This window comes from Callithrix jacchus, chromosome 20, assembly GCF_049354715.1.
Source record: "Callithrix jacchus isolate 240 chromosome 20, calJac240_pri, whole genome shotgun sequence".
Classification (NCBI taxonomy): domain Eukaryota; kingdom Metazoa; phylum Chordata; class Mammalia; order Primates; family Cebidae; genus Callithrix; species Callithrix jacchus.
This window is the reverse complement of record NC_133521.1, coordinates 42,677,351-42,695,252: the sequence shown is the minus strand read 5'-3', so window position 1 is coordinate 42,695,252 and position 17,902 is coordinate 42,677,351. Positions and strand designations below refer to the sequence as shown.

General features: G+C 47.7%; 1 protein-coding gene across 8 annotated transcripts in view; it reads left to right on the top strand.

Annotated features, from left to right (window-relative positions):
* Positions 1-17,902, top strand: part of ZDHHC7 (zDHHC palmitoyltransferase 7) — a 51,060-nt gene that overhangs the window by 3,985 nt on the left and 29,173 nt on the right. For 4 of the 8 annotated variants that reach the window (XR_013530241.1, XR_004737401.3, XM_002761218.6 and 1 more), the window contains exon 1: positions 6,079-6,325. The exons of 2 other annotated variants lie outside the window; for them this stretch is intronic. The gene's annotated coding sequence lies outside the window, so the exon portion shown is untranslated. Of the gene's footprint in view, positions 1-6,078; positions 6,326-12,970; positions 13,069-17,902 lie in introns of those variants that run through there. 2 more of the 8 variants (XM_078357909.1, XM_035282265.3) reach the window with 1 other exon arrangement.

Below are 17,902 nucleotides of genomic sequence, written 5' to 3'. Positions count from 1 at the left end.
GAGGGTTTAGCTGGAAACAGCTCCTGAAGATTTGGTTTTTGCCTGAGGGAGAATCAAAATTAATCCTGTAAATGGGACATTCTGCATCTCTACACCATTAGGAGATTTTCCACTCCTAGGCCTTGAGTGAAATCAGAGAGAGGCAAAAACAAAGACACAAACAAAAAAACACAAACTGTGTTAAATCAATCTTTAAAGAGGAAGAAACCTTAGAAATCAAGTCTAGGCCGGGCATGGTGGCTCATGCCTGTAATCCCAACACTTTGGGAGATCAAGGCGGATGGATCATGTGAGGTTGCAAGTTCAAGACTAGGCTGGCCAACATGATAAAACCCGGTCTCTAATAAAAAAATACGAAAAATTAGCTCGGTGTGGTGGCAGGTGCCTGTAATCCCAGCTACTTGGGAGACTAAGGCAGGAGAATCTCTTGAACCTGGGAGGTGGAGGCTGCAGTGAGCTGAGATCATGCCACTGCACTCCAGCCTGGGAAACAACAGCAAAACTCTGCCTCAAAAAAAAAAAAAAAAAAAAAAAAATCAAGTGTAATCTCATACTGTAGAGATTATTTTTGTGTAAAGCTGAGGCATAGGGAGGGAAATGACTTGCAGAAGATCACATATCACTTCCGTTGAGAAACAGATGGAGATCCTTGATAACAATGGAATTATTTTTGTCAACTGCCAGCTTCTTCTCCGTTAAATATTTTAATGAGCCAGGTGGGGAGGCTCATGCCTGTAATCCCAGCACTGTGGGAGGCTGAGGGAGTGGATCGATTGAGGCCAGGAGTTCAGGACTAGCCTGGGCAATATAGTGAGACCACTACCATCACCCCCCAGTCTTTAAAAAAAAAAAAAATTAACCAGGTGTGGTGGCAGGCAGCTGTAATCTCAGCTACTTGGGAGGCTGAGGCAGAAGGATAGCTTGAGCCAAGGAGTTTGAGGCTGCAGTGAGCCATACCAAGGCTACTGCACTTCAGCCTGGGCAACAGAGCAAGACCTTGTCTGTGTCTCTAAATAAATTTTAATAAATGATTTTATTGTTCTGTCTTCTTTAGCAAGGATACCATTTTACACAAGCTATACAAGTAACTAAAAGCACAGGCAATGCAGATAAGTATAAAAGAAACTTGCAGGACTGTAAGCCAAAATAAATTTTAGGACCAGTGTGCTGGTGCATGCCTGTAATCCTAACAACTTGGGAGGCTGAGGTGGGAGGATCACATGAGCTCAGGAGTTCGAGACCGGCCTGGGCAACATAGTGAGATCTCATCTGTATACGTTTAAATAATAATAACAAAATTTTAAAAGTTAAAAAAACAAAATTCTAAGCCTCCAGCCAACTGAACTGACCCTTCCTCTTGGGTCATCAATGGAAAAGGACATCACAAAGTTAACCTGAAAATCAGTTCAGGCCATGATGGCGGGGGTTGGAAATGCCTCACCATCTCCTACTGTTGGAATTTAAGCACAGCTGACCAGAACTAACATTGAAACAGAGGTCCTAAGAGACGCCAAATTCCAGCCTGACCCTGGTAGAGCATCACATGACAGGTAGCAGGCCCCGAGAGAAATCAAGTCTTTCTTCTCCTTTCCTTTTCTTTGAGACATGGTCTTGCTGTGTCTCCCTGGCTGGAGTGCAGTGGTGAGATGATCAGCCTCAACCTCCCTGGCTCAAGCAACTCCCACTTCAGCCTCCTTCAAGAGCTGGGACTGCAGGGAAGCACCACCACGCCGAGCCAATTTTTCCATTTTCTGTAGACAGGGTCTCACTATATTGCCCAGGCTGGTTTCAAACTGGCCTCAAACTCCTGCCCTGGCCCCTCAATATGCTGGGATTGCAAGCGTGAACAACTGTGTATGGCCCAAAGGATATTTCTTTGGCATATTTTGAAATGGCCCTGCAAAGCCGTCTCCTATGGGGAAAGTCTACATTCTGTCAATAACCCGCTTTTCTATTCAGGCGTTTTCCTTGATCCGGGAGAGAATTTACTAAGAATCTGGCACCTTTTTTTTAGGTCTGTTAAGAGCTCCGAGGCCAGGTGCAGTGATTCACACCTGTAATCCCAGCACTTTGGGAGGCTGAGGCAGCCAGATCACCTGAGCTCAGGAGTTGGAGATCAGCCTAGCCAACAAGATGAAACCCCGTCTCTACTAAAAATAGAAGAAATTAGCTGGGCATGGTGGCGCACGCCTGTAGTCCCAGCTACTCAGGAGGCTGAGGCAGGAGAATTGCTTGACCCTGGGAGGCGGAGGGTGCAGTGAGCCGAGGTCGCGCCACTGAACTACAGCCTGGCGCCTGGTGACAGAGTGAGACTCTGTCTCAAAACAACAACAACAACAAAAAAAACTGTCTCCAAAAAAAAAAAAAAAAAAAAGCTCCGCAGCCTGCTACCTGAGGCTTCACATGCACGATAAAACCAAAGTCTCCACAACCCCTTAACCAACACGTTCCTTTCTACTGACTCCAGGTCTGTAGATAACTCTGCCAACTAATTGCCAATGAGAAAAATCTTTGAATCTACCCAAGACCTGGAAGCGCCCCTCCCCACACCTGATGGCCTTATTTCAGTTGTCCCATTTTTCCAGACTAAACCAGTGTCCACCTTACATGTATTCATTGATGTTTTGTCTCCCTAAAATGTCCAAACAACTGTAACCCAACCACCTTGGGACCTGTTCTCGGAATCTCCTGGGGCTGTGTCCCGGGCCACTGGTCACTCATATTTGGATCAGAATAAATCTCTTCAAACAGGGTTTGATTGTTTGGCTCTAAATTTGTCAAGGGGTAAGTTGAGCCCTGGAGACTAGATGATGTAGCATGCTTGCAACTTCTATTTTTTTTTTTTTTTTTTTTTGAGACAGTCTTGCTCTGTTGCCCAAGCTGGACTGCAGTGGCACGATCTCGGCTCACTGCAACCTCTGCCTCCCAGCTTCAAGCGATTCTTCTGCCTCAGCCTCCTGAGTAACTGAGACTACAGGCAAGCGCCACCACACCTGGCTAATTTTTGTATTTATAGTAGAGACAGGGTTTCACCATATTGGCTAGGCTGGTCTCAAATGCTTTTTCTTTTTTTTAATTTATTTTTTTTAAAGATGGGGTTTCACCATGTTGGCCAGTGTGGTCTCGATCTGTTGACCTCATGAGCCACCCACCTCGGCCTCCTAAAGTGCTGGGATTACAGGCGTGAGCCACGGTGCCCAGCCACAACTTCTGCTTATTAGACTATAGATTAACTCTCTTCCTCACTGTTCCTGTTCTGTAGTTGACTAGGAGAGAGACCTCCTCCCCTTTCAATCACTTACCTTTGTTACAGATTAATTGCCTTCTTTATTGTCCTGTACCTAAGTCAGACCAGATGCCACAAAGACTCTACAGCTGTCACACCTTCACTGTGGAACCTTTTCTAAAAGAAAAGGAACACCTTGACTAATCAGATTGTTATAACTGTGCATTGACCCTGCTAGAGAAAGATGGTGAAATTCTCTTAAGCTTCCCTAAACTATGTCTTTATAAACCATCCCCAAACTTCTGTACTCCATACACTGACTTCCATTCTTCAGAATCGACTTCTCTGGTGGCCATTCCCAAACTTTGAGCTCCAACATACCCTTTTTAGATTCCAATCCTTTTGATTATTTTGGGTTGACAAAAGTGTGGGGACTGAGAATTATGGGGTGAGGGTCCCCTCACTCTTCATTTTTTGAGGGACTTTAAAATAGGTCCAAAGATTATTGGGGGTGTAGGGGAGAAGAAATCTCCTTTCTGCTCTTTTAAGTTCTTGGCTGGGGCCCCTGTAACAAAGACAAATTTAAGGTGGGTGTCGTGGCCCACACCTCTAATACCAGCACTTTGGAAGGCTGAGACAGTAGGGTCACTTGGGGTCAGGAGTTTGAGACCAGCCTGGCCAACATGGTGAACCCCTGTCGCTACTAAAAATACAAAAATTAGCCAGGTGTGGTGGCGTGCCACTGCACTCCAGCCTGGGTGATACAGAGAGACTCTGTCTCAAAACAAAACAAGTCACACAAAAACAAAAAAAACCACACACACAAAAGAGAAAGACAAATAGAAGTTTATGAACATGTAGATTGATATACACATGAGAGAAACTTGGGAAAGTGTAACTCAAAGAGGTGGCTTAGAAAGTGATTTCACATAGTATCTTCGACAAAGAATAATAATACCTTTGGCTGGGCGTGATGGCTCATGCTTTTAATCCCAGCACTTTGGGAGGCCGAGGTGGGTGGATCACTTGCAGTAAGGAGTTTGGGACCAGCCCGGCCAGCATGACGAAATCATCTCTACTAAAAATATAAAACCCAGCCGGGCGTGGTGGCAGGCACCTGTAATTCCAGCTCTTCGGGAGGCTGAGGCAGGAGAATCACTTAAACCTGGAAGTGGAGGTTGCAGTGAGCTGAGATTGCACCACTGCACTCTAGCCTGGGAGATAGAGCGAGATTGCATCTCGAAAAAAAAAAAGCAGTACTTTTGTAGAGAAATGACAGGACAAAGGAGTTTTCAGCTTCCAAGGGTGGCAAATGGTGGGAAGATTTATACGTGGGAAGAAACTCAATAGAATGAGGTTTGTTTGCAGATTCCTCTGGTGTCCTCTCTGGGTTAAGAAGACTCTAGAGTGTCCAGTAAAGGTGAATTTACACTTAGCCTGTAAACAGAAAAGGCGAAGGATAAAGAGAGCCTTTCCTGCATTTGTAGCTTCTTAATTGCCTTCAGCTGAAAATAATTTTATGTCAAAGAGGCATATTTTGCAGTGTTACCTTCTGGTTTTCTTTAGGGGTCTTCACTGAACAAGTAGGTGTTGTCTGGATACCGTTCTTGGTTATCTCATGAGGTGTTCTTTGTGCCTTTAAGCTTTCTAGAGCTCTAGTGGAGCACTGTATATATATCACCAGTAATGAGTTAACTGACATCTTTGACATCTGTTCATTTTCTATTTGTGTGAGAGTCATTTTATCTTTTGTTTTTTGGAGACTGAGTCTCACTCTGTCGCCCAGGATGGAGTGCAGTGGCGCGATCTCGGCTCAGTGCAACCTGCGCCTCGCGGGTGCATGATTCTCCTGCCTCGGCCTCCAGAGTCCCTGCTGGGATTAGAGGCGCCCATCATCACATCCGGCTAACTTCTGTGTTTTTAGTAGAGACGGGGTTTCACTATGTTGGCCGGGCTGGTCTCGATCTCCTGTTCTCAACTGATCCGCTCGCCTTGGCTTCCCAAAGGGCTGGGATTCTAGGAGTAAGGCACCACGCCTGTCCTTAAAATACTTGTTCCTACTTTCAAACACCTTAGGGCTTGCTATGAGGAAGGGACCGAGGCGATGCTCTGGTGTCCAGGTCCCTCAACGAGGAGGGAGGCGGATCCGCGCGAACCTCAGGAGTCAGGCTTCCAATCTCCAGTTTCACCATGTTGGCCAGGATGGTCTCGATCTCTGGACCTTGTGATCCGCCCGCCTCGGCCTCCCAAAGTGCTGGGATTACAGGCCACAACTTCTGCTCCTTACACTATAGATTAACCGTCTTCCTCTCTGTTCTCGCTCTGTAGGGAACTAGGAGAGAGAAGACCTCCCCTTTCAATCACGTGCCTTTGTTCCAGACTAATTGCCTTCTTTATTGTCCTGTAATTAAGTCAGACCAGGGCGCCTCCCTCTGGCTTAGCCATGTCCACTCCCGCTCCCTTACTTTCCCATTTCCGTAGGTCCCATTCCCGCACGTGGTACAGGCCACACCTGGAGCTGCTTCCGAGACGCCGCGGGCGCGGGTCTGCTCTGCCCGGGGAATTCCCGACCCCGTTCCGCAGCCTAACGGCGTGGCTTGAACCCTGCGGCAGCCCGTAGCCCCCGTCCTTTCTCCTTCGGACTTCGGTTTGGCTGGATCTCTGTCTTCGTGAGAGGGGCTGTGACTAAAAGCTGCTTTTTGTCAGTGAACTGCCAGTCTGTAAGAGCCTCCGTCCCGGAGAAATGCCGGCCCCCGAGTCCCCTCAAACCGCCTCAAGCACCCCTCTCCGCCGGAGCGGCGCGGCCGGAACTGCGCAGGCGCGGCGTCCCTGACCTCCCCGGGTTAACTTCCGGGGGTCGCGCCGCCCCGCTCTCTAGCCGGGGCTCGGGGCTCTGGGCTCCGGCGTCTGCTCGGCGGCAGCCTCCCCTCGGACCGGCCCGGCGGGACCCAGGGGACCGAGCCGAGCCGCGGGGCCCGCTCCGGCCCGGCCATGAGCGCGGCCGCATGATGCGTCCCTGCCTCGGCCGCTGCAGTCGCCGCCGTCGCCGCCGCAGGCCGGGAGGAGCCGCAGCGCCGGGCGACCCCGCCCGGGCCTCGGGTGAGTGCGGCGTGCTGGGCCGGGCGGCCTGCTTACTCCTGGGTCTCCCGGCCCCGGGCCTGCCCTGCCCTTCCGTGGGTTCCGCTGCTCCCTCTCCTGCACCCTGCTGCCCACCTGAGACCTGGAGTTCCTAGGGGCACCTCCGTGCCCGCACCTGACTTCCCTCCCGGGTGCCCTCTTGTCATTCCTTAGTTACTCTCGGGTTAGGGCCGGGATTGCAGCACCAGCTTTTTGCCTGACCTTGGGCGTGACACTCGGCTCTCCGAACCCTAGTTTTCCGTGCGGCGGATGACGGGGTGGTGGTTACAGAGCAGCTATAAACCCTGTGCACGCTGTAAAGAGTGTTTTATAGGCACGTATTACAATGAGCGGTCTCGCACGTCGTGTTGTGGCTTCTCTTCCTCTTCAGTTGTAAACTTTTCTCTGTTTCCTCTCTGCCCATCTTCCTAGTTACCTTCCCTCCTGCTCCACGTCAGTCATCGTTGGGTGTTAGTTACCTGAAAGGGCATCTGGGACAGTCAGGTCAGCTCTCAGGGCAGTAAGGTCATCTCTCCCGGTGTAGTTCCTTCTGCAACTGGGTCCCTTTTTTGATGGTAGATAGACGCACTCTTTATTAGCTTATGAATAACCAGTTTATTGTGGCAGTTAAATTGGACGGTAAGAAGCAGTGTTGTTGGGGGGCGACCTGCCTTGTAGCTTCTGTAGTGCCTGAGCTGTAAACAGTGCTGGTGAAATCGCTGCTACAGTGTTGCGTTTGCAGTCTGCTTAGTGTGCACTTAAACGCACACGTATTTATCTATTGTTACTGTCTCAAGTGGTCTAGAGGTTTAGGTCAATACGTATTATATCTTTCTAAACTCTTCACACAGATGACGAATCTCTCTCTCTGTCTCTCTCTCAATGTTTTTCAGTGTTTACATACCTGAAATCAACTTTTAGTCACTTTGTGGCTTTGCTTGCAGTGGCTCATGCATGTAATACCAGCGCTTTGGGAGGCTGAGGCAGGAGGATTGTTTGAGCCCAGGAGTTGGAGAGCTGCCTGGGCAACATACTGAGAGCCCCATCTCTACAAAAAATTAAAAATTTAGCCGGGTATGGTGATGCACGCTTGAGATCTCAGCTGTTTGGGAGGCTGAGGTGGGAGGATCGCTTGAGATCGAGATCATGCACTCCAGCCTGGGCAACAGAGTGAGATCCCATTAAAAAAAAAAAAGTCAATTTGTTAAATTTGCTTGTTATAAAGTCAGAACTTGGTTAAAGTGAAAGGCTCTTGGGATATTTGAAATGCAGAATGGAACAGAGTATTAACTAAATTGCATTTCTTGCACGCTCTGAAAAATAGGCAGGGTTATTGGAGTTAACTTGCATTGTGTATTTTTTGGAGTTAGACTGGTAGGCCCACATTGACTTCTGATTTGAGAGTTGGAGGAGGAGACGACTATTCAAAAAGGTAATTTCCTAAAGGGTCCGCTAAACAACAGGGGGAACTCTTCTGCTCCCATTACCATTGGCCCAGAGCCTGCCTTACTTAACACATTACTACACTGGAGCTTTACAGCCCTGCTAACCAGTGAACTGTAAACTCAAATCCTCGTTAAGAGCGGAACATTATTAGCCTGAACAGATTGACCCTCTCAGTGAGAGAGAAAAGCACTGGAAGGAACTGTATGTAAGAATAGTCTTGATTCAGTCAAAAGTATGAATGTACATGTACATTCTTCCTGAAACTTAACTGCTGGCTTGGACACTTTGGTGACACAAATAATATAATCTTTGTTAAAGTAACAAAGGGACTGCAATAAATGGGACTGGAGATAAGTTCACATGGAAGGTTAATATTTGGGATGAATTGAGTAGTCTTCCTGATTGGACTATATAAGATTATTTTACTAAAGCAGCTTTTTGAGTATGTTTCTTTAAAATATTTTAACTGTAGAAGTACCTTTTTTTTTTTTTTTAAACCTTAGAGCATAAAGTCAAAACTCATTTTCACTGGAAATACTTATTCCCAAAGCTAGTCTCCAGGGTCAGTGTTTGCAACTAGCTGTGTGGCCCTTCTGTTGTAACATCTGAGAAGAGTGTCCGTGGGCTCTGCCAGTTCGCTAGCTGTGCAGTGTAGAGGAAACAGTGCCGGTCCACACAGCGTGGCCTCACTTCTGATTGCTACTGCAAGTGCTTGTTACTGTTTTTTGGGTGGAGGGGATGATTCCCAAAAGCACCCTTGGGTGGAGTCCGGGGAACCAAAGGCACAGTTGTCCTCTCCCTGTGGAGTCAGAACATGTTACTTTCTTGGTCTTGATGTGCGACAATATGTACTGAGTACTGCCAGCCTCAGAAGCTCACCTGAGCCTTGGTGGTCAGTTCTTATTGAGGCTCTATTATGCAGGCACGCTTGATTGCCCACGAGGTTGATCTTAGTTCCTGGATAGACTGCTACTCTGAAAAAGACCGCCCTCACCCCCACCCCTTCCCCACACCCCTCCCCCACGCCTTGCCATCATATTCTTAGTTGAGGACAAAGGCCAGACCTCTTTTTGGGTGAGATTAAATAAGGTTAAGTTGTGTTTTCTGTTTGTTGGCTTTGAGACAGGATCTTGCTGTTCTGCTCAGGCGGGAGTGCAGTGGCACAATAATGGCTCACTATACCCTTGATATCTTGGACGCCAGTGGTTCCTTCTGCCTCAGCCTCGCCATTAATTGGGACCACAGGTGTACGCCACCACGCCCAGCTTATTTTTTTTGTAGAGATGGGGTCTCACTGTGATACCCAGGCTCTGAAAGCCATGGGCTCAAGCAGTCTGCCTGCCTCGCCCTCCTAGAGTGCTGTGATTACAGGCGTGTTACACTGTGCCTGGCCTGTTTAAATTATTTACTACATATCATACTTCTTTCCTGGTCCCTTCCTACTTGAAAATACTGTATACTACTTTGCTTTGCCATTGACAAATGACTGTCTCTTCTAGAACATGGAGACACAGGCCACAGGGAGAGCTCTCAGCCTTACTTTCGTTCTAACTCAAATGTCTTTGAATATCCGTCAGTCATTTTCTTCTGCTTTGCCTTCGAGGAAGAGACAGTCCCTCCTTCCTGATGTTAACTCTTGTGTCTGCTTTGGTGTGCTTGTTATGGGACCGTGAATTGTCATGTACTATCACTTGCCTTTTTGATGGTTTTTTCCATTTGCTTGTTTCTTCGCTTCTATTTACAAACGTGTTCTTGTCTTGCTAATCTTAGTCTTGCTTGCTACTAAGTTCCATTCCATTCCATTCTTTTTATGTTTTTGAGATGAGGTATTGCTCTGTTGCCCAGGCTGGAGTGCAATGGCGTCCTCTTGGCTCACTGCAACCTCTGCCTCTCAGGTTCAAGTGATTCTCCCGCCTCAGCCTCCCAAGTAGTTGGGATTACAGGAGTCCGCCGTCATGCCTGGCTAATTTTTGTATTTTTGTGGAGCTGTGGTTTTACCATCTTGGCCAGGCTGGTCTCGAACTCGTGACCTCAGTTGATCTCCCTGCCTTGGCCTCCCAAATTGCTGGGATTACAGGCGTGATTTTCAGTAGAATCCTATTAATCCTTGAAGCACACCCAGACTCTGTATGGGACCCACAGTGCCTTATTTTGGTTCCAAATCTTATGGTTTTGAAAACACTGCATTCTTCTACAGTGTCTTACGGTAAAAGGTGTTTGAAAACTGTTGGGTGAATGAATAACTTGGCAAGGCAGAGAGAATTCTAATTGGAGGAAATAGCAGGGGCAGAGCCACAGAGGTATGAGAGGCCAGGTAAGGGGAATCCAAGGGAGTACCATATGGAATAGGGTGGGGAATGTTGAGCCAGGAAAGTTTGGGAGAGCTGTAAAGTTTTGTAGCGGGTTGATTTCGTGACCTGTGCTTTGATTTTGTTTTATGTATTACTACTATTTTTGAGACAGGATCTTGCTATATCACCTAGGCTGGAGTGCAGTGGCATGATCTTGACCTGCTGCAGCCTCAACCTCCTGGGCTGAAGCAGTCCTCCCACCTTAGCCTCCTGAGTAGCTAGGGCTACAGGTGCACACCGCTGTACCTGGCTCTTTTTTTTTTTTTGTTTTAATAGAAATGGGGTCTTGCCATCTTGCCCAGGCTGGTCTTGAACTCCTGAGATCAAACGATCTGCCCATCTCAGCCTCTTAAAGTGCTGTTATTATACGTATGTGCCACTGCATCTGACCCTATTTTTTTATTATTTTTTTCTTTGAGATGGAGTTTTGCTCTTGTTGCCCAGGCTGGAATACAATGGCGCGGTCTCAGCTCACCGCAACATCTGCCTACTGGATTGAAGTGATTCTCCTGCCTCAGCCTCCCGAGTTGCTGGGATTAGACACCTGCCTGCTAACATGTGCCACCACGCCTGGCTAATTTTGTATTTTTAGTAGTAGTGACGGGGTTTCTCCATATTGGTCAGGCTAGTCTCGAACTCCCGACCTCAGGTGATCTGCCTGCCTTAGCATCCCAAAGTGCTGGGATTACAGCCATGAGCCACCGTGCCTGGCCTATTTTGAAATTATTTAATTAATTTTATTTTTCAATGAATTTTTATTTAGGTGTGTTTTTTTTGTTTTTGTTTTTTGAGACAGGGTCCGGCTCTTTTTTTTTTTCTTTTTCCAAAGACAGGGTTTCACCATGTTGGCCTGGCTGGTCTTGAACTCCTGACCTCAGGTGATCTGCCCACCTCGGCCTCCCAAAGCGCTGAGATTACAGGAGTGAGCCACCGCGCTTGTCCGGGTCTTGCTCTTTCACTCAGGCTGGAGTCCAGTGATGCAGTCACAGCTCACTGCAGCCTCGAGTGCCTGGGCTCGAATAGTCCTCCTGCCTCATCCTCTAGAGTAGCTGGGACTACAGCTATGTGCTACAGTGCCCAGATACTTTTTAATTTTTTTTTTTTTTCCAGACAGGGTCTCCCTGTGTTGCTCAGTCTGGTGTTAACTCACGTGTTCCTCCTGCCTTAGCCTCTCAAAGCATTGGGATTGCAAGTGTGAGCCCCCACCCCTGGCCTGTGCTGTGATTTTGAAAGATAACTCCTGCAGCCACGTGTAGAGTCATTGGAATCTAGTGACCCTTGAAGTTCGTGTTCTGCAGAGGTACAGGCTAGAAACAAGGGCTACCTAAACTTGGGTTGTGGGAAAGGTGAGAAGAGAAGAATCAGAGCTGTAAGTGGAAGTGTCGTCGTATCATAAACGTAGGAATGGAGGAACAGGAGGAATTTTGTGTCCAGAGGCTAAAAGGTGCTGAATAAATCCTGGTTGCATGAGGAATGTCACTGATTTGAAAAAGACGCTAGCTCTGTGTTCAGCTGGTGGTTGCTTCCCCGGGAAACACTGCATTGCATTAGCAGCACCCTGGGAGGGGCAGTCAGCTAGAGAGGCTTCCAGTCTCATTGGAGACGGGCTTTTCCAGTTCACTAAAATGTTTTGAATCCTTAGCTTCCTTATTTCCCACCATCAGTTTATTCATTACAGAATGCACTTTCTAAAACCGAGACCTCTGGAAGCCAGTGTGTTTTAATGTAAGAACACCGGCTTCGGAGTCAAAACAGTTCTGACTCCACCTAACTGGCTGCGGATCTGAGCAAGGCACCTAGCCTGGAAGATTCAATTTCGTCATCCTGAACACGAGCTGATGAATGCCTGGCTTGTAGGGTGGTGGTCACATGTGTAAATCTCCTGACACACAGTAGACGCTCAGTAAATAGCCTTTCCTCTCACTCTCAAATATTTGACGTTGTCATTAACTTGTAACTGAGAGCTAAATACATTATTAGGATGTCATATTTTCTTAGTATTTTGAACTCTGGTTAATCTAGCATAAAAGCTGATTTTGTATTAGACAAGCACACTCTAGGAAGATAGGGAAGGAGGTTGGGAATCCCAGTCTGATTCAGGCTCAGCTGTTCCCTGGGACAGGACACTTAATGAGGTTTGGAACTGTAGAGTTTTTTTTATTTCTGGATTTAGATTTCTGGAGGGTTTGGTTACCATACTGGGATTCTTAAAAACAGCTGCTCTGTTTGACTGTCAGCGTTAGGTTGTGGCTCTCGTACAGGGATGGAAGGGGAACCTTTGGGGTTCGAGTGAGCATTCCTTGGAGACTGCCTCATCTGGCTGTGTGCTGTAGTATGATCTCACACACATGTTTTCTGGGCCTGGAGTTGTGACTTCCCTACAGGTAGGGGTTTTTCTCTTCATCCCCTTTTCCCTCTTTCTTCTGTAACTCTGGTACGTTTCTCTTCTACTCCTCTTCTCCCAGGCTCCTTTGGGCCTCTAACCCACTCCCATGGCAGATCTTGCCACACGCCCCTGTCATTTGCCTCCAGGCTTCCTTTCTACTTTTTCTTGTCTGCTTCAAGCACCCTCCTTCCCTTACTTAGTCACTCAATGAATGTTTGTAGAGTGTGGCGAGGCTCGCGAGTGCTGGGGATGCTACGAAGAACATAACGTTGAGGTGATGGCAGAACGAGGCTGCTAGGAAGGGAGGCCAGCAGGCTCCAGATGGAGTGGGGCTTTCTAGGCCATGGTGGTAGGGTGGAGGTGGGGGGAGGATTTTAGTCTAACTGCAAAGGCAGTGATTGCATGGGCTTAGGCAGGGGAATGACATCTGATTTCTCTCTGTAGAAGACCGTGCTGGGTGCCGCATGGGGGACTGGATTGTTGGGTGAGCAGAGGCATGAGAGTAGAGAGAGGACTCCCCAGATGATGTGAGCACTCCCCAGGTGAGAGCTCATGGGACCTTGCTGGTTGGGGGGGAGATAGTTAGATTTTGGGTGGGTTTAGAGGTGCACCCTATAGGACTTGCTGATTAGCTAGATGTGGGGAGTTGGGGAAAGAGATACACAAAGGGTGGGTCCTTGTTTTTTGACCTTGGTATGCCATTTATTGAGAATGGAAAGAGTGGGGTTGTTACTGATGGGGGGAGGTTCTGCTTTGATCCTCCTGCAGTGGGGTAGTTGGGTGGCCAGCTGGATATACGCACTGAGTGATGTATTGTCAGCCTGACAGTTTTCCAGATATCATTTTCTTCTTTTTTTTTGTGAGACAGAATCTCTCTCGCTCTCTTGCCCAGGCTGGAGTGCAGCAGTGTGATATTGGCTCATTGCAACCTGTGCTCCTGGGTTCAAGCAGTTTTCCTTTCTCAGCCTCCCGAGTAGCTGAGATTACAGGTGTGTGTCACCATGCCTGGCATATTTTTGTATTTTTAGTAGAGATGGGGTTTCACCATTTTGGCCAGGCTGGTCTCGAACTCTAGACCTCGTGATCCACCCACCTCAGCCTCCCAAAGTGCTGGGATTACAGGCGTGAGCCACTGAGCCCAGCCCTTTTTTTTTTTTTAAAGCTTCATGAGCCTGAGGTCCCCATGAGCTCCTTTGTGGAGAGTATATATATGAAGGGAAGACCAAGGACTAAGCCCAGGTGCTCCTGGCATGGATCTGAGTGGAGAAGTATCCAGGCAGAGACTTGCTGCGGCTGGCGGGTAGGAACTTAGTGTTGTCCCCCAGGCCCCTCACTCCTGAGACTGGCATTCCCTGTCCCACTTCCGTGGTTTATTGTGTGCTGTGTATGTTCCCCAGTTTGCCATGCTTTTGATCTGCAGTGTCCACTTCCTGTTGTAGAGTGACTAAGTATTTTAATATGAAATGCCCTTCTAGAAAGGTCAGGCAGGGTTACTATTCACAGAGCGGCTTATGCGCCAGCATATTGTTGAGACTTGGCTTTAGTTAGGTTAATATTCTGGTGTGGATTTTTTTTTTTCCTTAAAAGTTAATATTCCGATCTTTGGATTCAGTAATTTAAGTAGAAAATCGCGGTTTCTTAGAGCATACATTATTTCTTATGGTAGGATTTGAAAGGACAAACTGAATATTTCCTGATTGCCAGTTGTTGGAAAGAGCACTTAGGAGTGTGGTCACCGTCGGCCCACTGCTGTGGGTGAGCTGAGAGCTGCGCTCCTTTTCCAAGTTGAGTGAGGATATGAGCTCCCTCTGTAGCCTTCCCCACACCAATAAGGTTCCCTTGCTCGTGCAGGCTGGCCACGTGCCTGGGATGAGGGTGCCTTCGGCCCTGCTTCTGTGTGACCCCCGTTGGCAAGGCCCATAGGAACCCTTGTGTTCTTCCGAGTGACTCAGAGCTCCCCTTGGACCCAACCTCAAGTGCCCCTTCACTTTCTCCGAGTCTGTTTCTCAGGGTCCTCGGGTCTTCAGTGCCCTGAGTTCCGGTCACCTGGCTTATGAGGCCCTTCCTCCTGCCCCCCTGGACTCTGAGGTCGGCCTCTCCAGCTTGCATCTTGGTCTTGCCTTCGTTCCTCTGCTTTTCTGTCCCATCATCCTGGCTAATCTCCAGCCCAGGGTAAGTTTAGGGTGCTGGGCTGGGCTTTTGGATAAAAGGACCAGCCATTCCCGTCCTCTGTGAGACAGTGAAGGTGTCAGCATTGTCTGGGCCCCACAGGGTTACTGTTGGCTTCTGCCTCTCCACCCCATTTCCATTTTGCAATCTCCTAGGCTCTCCCAGCCCGCAGCCCCGCCCCTGCTGTCCGCTGAGACTGCACTCATCTTCTGAGTGTGAACTGCTTTCACTTCTCTTCATCCCTGGGTTTCTCTGTAAGCCCCCCTTTCTTCCTGTAGGGAGGAAGGATCGTTCTGCTTTGTCGACCATCCCCCTACTCCACCCATGCTTTCTGTCTCCTGTCAGTACAATTCACACTTGATTCAGATGTCCTCAGCTTTTCCTTGATGTCCTTCTGTCCCAGAATCCCACCCAGGGTCATGGAGGACATGAGTGGGCCTGTCTCCTTAGGCTCCTCTTGGCTGTGGCACTTTCTCAGAGGTTCCTTGTTTTGGTGATTGGGCAGTTTTGAGCAGTGCTGCCGGTCAGGGACTTTTTGTAGGATGCTTTCAAATTGGGACTTGTTTGATATTTTCCTCAGGACTAAACTCGGGTGACGAGGTAGAGGGCCTGCATCATCACAGTCTGTCAAGGCTGGATTCTGTCCACACAACTCATTGTTATGGATGTGGCCTTGAACACCCGGCTGACTGAGGTGGTGTTTGCCCAGTTTTTCCTCATTAATGTTCCCCCTTTCCTCACTCTGCCTGTTAGAAACTGTCCCTGTGCATGGCTGTACTTGAGGGGTGGGGAGCCACGTCTTCCATCCTTCCAGAAGGAGGCACGTGCTTTTCTTGGATTTGCGGTACAGGGTGTTTGTCTATTTTCTATTTATTCAACTATGTCTTTACGTCAGTCTGGACTTGTGCATGTTTACTGTATGCTTTGGGTTATAAAGCAGTACTGTTTTATTTTGTTGCTCGGGCTGTTCCAGCTTTGGCCATTGGAAGCTGTTTCACTTGGTTCCTATGTCCTTTTCACGTGCCCCCAGTCCCCATGATAGTGTGTGTGTATTGTGAGCACTTAATTACTCTCCAACGACATAAGATGCTCCAGGTTCTTCTTGTATATATATATGTTTTGCCTCAGTCCTGGTTCCTTTTATTTTTATTAGAGAATGGTATTAAAAACCAAGGTCTGTAATGGCTCACACCTATACTCCCAGCACTTTGGGAGGCTGAGGTGGGAAGATTGCCTGAGCCCAGGAGTTCAAGACCAGCCTGGGCAACATAGCAAGGCCCCATCTTGAATGGTAACAACAACAACAACAACAAAAAACCCAAGATCTGGGAATTAGATGTGCTGGTGGCTGTTGGGGTGTTGCTTCTAGGCCCTGTCAACTGACAGAGCAAGTAAATATACATGTGGATGCTCACCTATGTGTGTGTCCATATCTATAGATATTTCTGTATGTAACTGCCCGTATCTGTCTTAAACCAAAAATGAGTTCATAGTCAGGTCTCCAACTCTAATCCATTACCATGTGGGTCATTCCAGCTTCCTCCTCTTCTTACCTGGAAACTTGCCTGTCAACAGTGAGACTGGCTCTTGCCATCCATTTACTGAATTGTTTTTTTCTTTTGAGGCAGGGTCTTGCGCTGTTGCCCAGGCTGAAGTGCAGTGGTGTGATCGTAGCTCAGTGCAACCTTGATTGCTTGGGCCCAAGTGATTCCCTTCCTTAAGCCTCCCAAGTAGGTGAGACCCAGGTGTGTACCACCATGCTTGGCTAATTTTTGTTTAAAAATTTTATTTATATTTTTATTGTAATTTTTTATAGTTTGAGACAGAGTCTTTCTCTGTTGACCAGGCTGGAGTACAGTGGTGTGATCTTGGCTCACTGCAACCTCCGCCTCCCAGATCAAGTGACTCTCCTGCCTTGGCCTCCAGAGTAGCTAGGATTATAGGCGTGCAGCAACCCGCTGGGCTAATTTTTGTATTTGTAGTAGAGATGGCGTTTCACCATGTTGGTCAGACTGGTCTCGAACTACTGACCTCAGGTGATCCACCTGCCTTGGCCTCCCAAAGTGCTGGGATTACAGGTTTGAGCCACGCTGTGCTCGGCCTATTTTGTTTGTTTGTAGGGACAAGATCTTGCTGTGTTGCCCAGGCTGGTGTCAGACTCCTGCGATCAAGCAGTCCTCCTGCCTCAGCCTCCCAAAGAGCTGGAATTACAGGCATGAGCCACTGCATACTTGACTGTTAAATTCCAGAATGTAAGTATTAATATAATGGTTTCAGAATTGTTCATCATGCCCCATGGGAAACTACTTTATCCACGAGAATAGGTGCATATGGCTCCTGTTTACAGTGTGAGACCGAAGTCTTACAGATTCCACTCACCACTCAAGTTTCTTAGGTCAGCACCTTCCCGATGCCCTCTGCAGTACAGTTTTTTGTACATTGATACATTTGTAATATAGGTAGATAGGTAGGTTCTCCTGTCATAGCCTGCATTCCGTCCTGACATCTCTGACCTCCTAGATGATTTTCCTTTACACTTGCATGCATTAACGTTCACTGTGTTACAAAGTTCTGTGAGTTATTGCAAGTTCATAATGTTATGTCTCCACTTTCACAGGGTCATGTAGTTACACTGCAGGAAAGCAAACCCCCTGTGCTTTACCCACTCTCCACCCCCTGGCAACCACAGATCCGGTTACTGTCATCTCGGTAGTTTTGCCGCCTTCAAAATGTCATATAATTGGAGTTCTCAATATGTAGCCTTTTCACTGGCTTCTTGTACTTAACAATATGTTTTTAAGATTTACCCATGCCATTGTGTGTTAATACTTAATTTCTTTCTATTGCTGAATTGTATAGATGTGTCACAGGTATCCATTCACCTACTGAAAGACGTCTTGGTCGCTTTCACTTTTGAGTGAGCATGAATAAAGCTGCTATGAATATCCCTTGCAGGGTTTTGTGTGGATGTTAAAATTTCACATCAGTTGGGAAAATGCCTAAGAGCGTGATGCTAGATCTGATGGTAAGGGTATATTTAACTTTGTAAGAGGCTGCAAAACTGTCTTCCAAGTGGCTGTACCATTTTGTGTTCACGTGAAATGAGAGGAGAGTTCCTGTCGTTCCGCATCCTCTCCAGCAGTGGATCTGGTCAGTGGTTCTTATTGTAGCCATCCACATATGCAGGTAGTGGTGTCTCATGGTCTT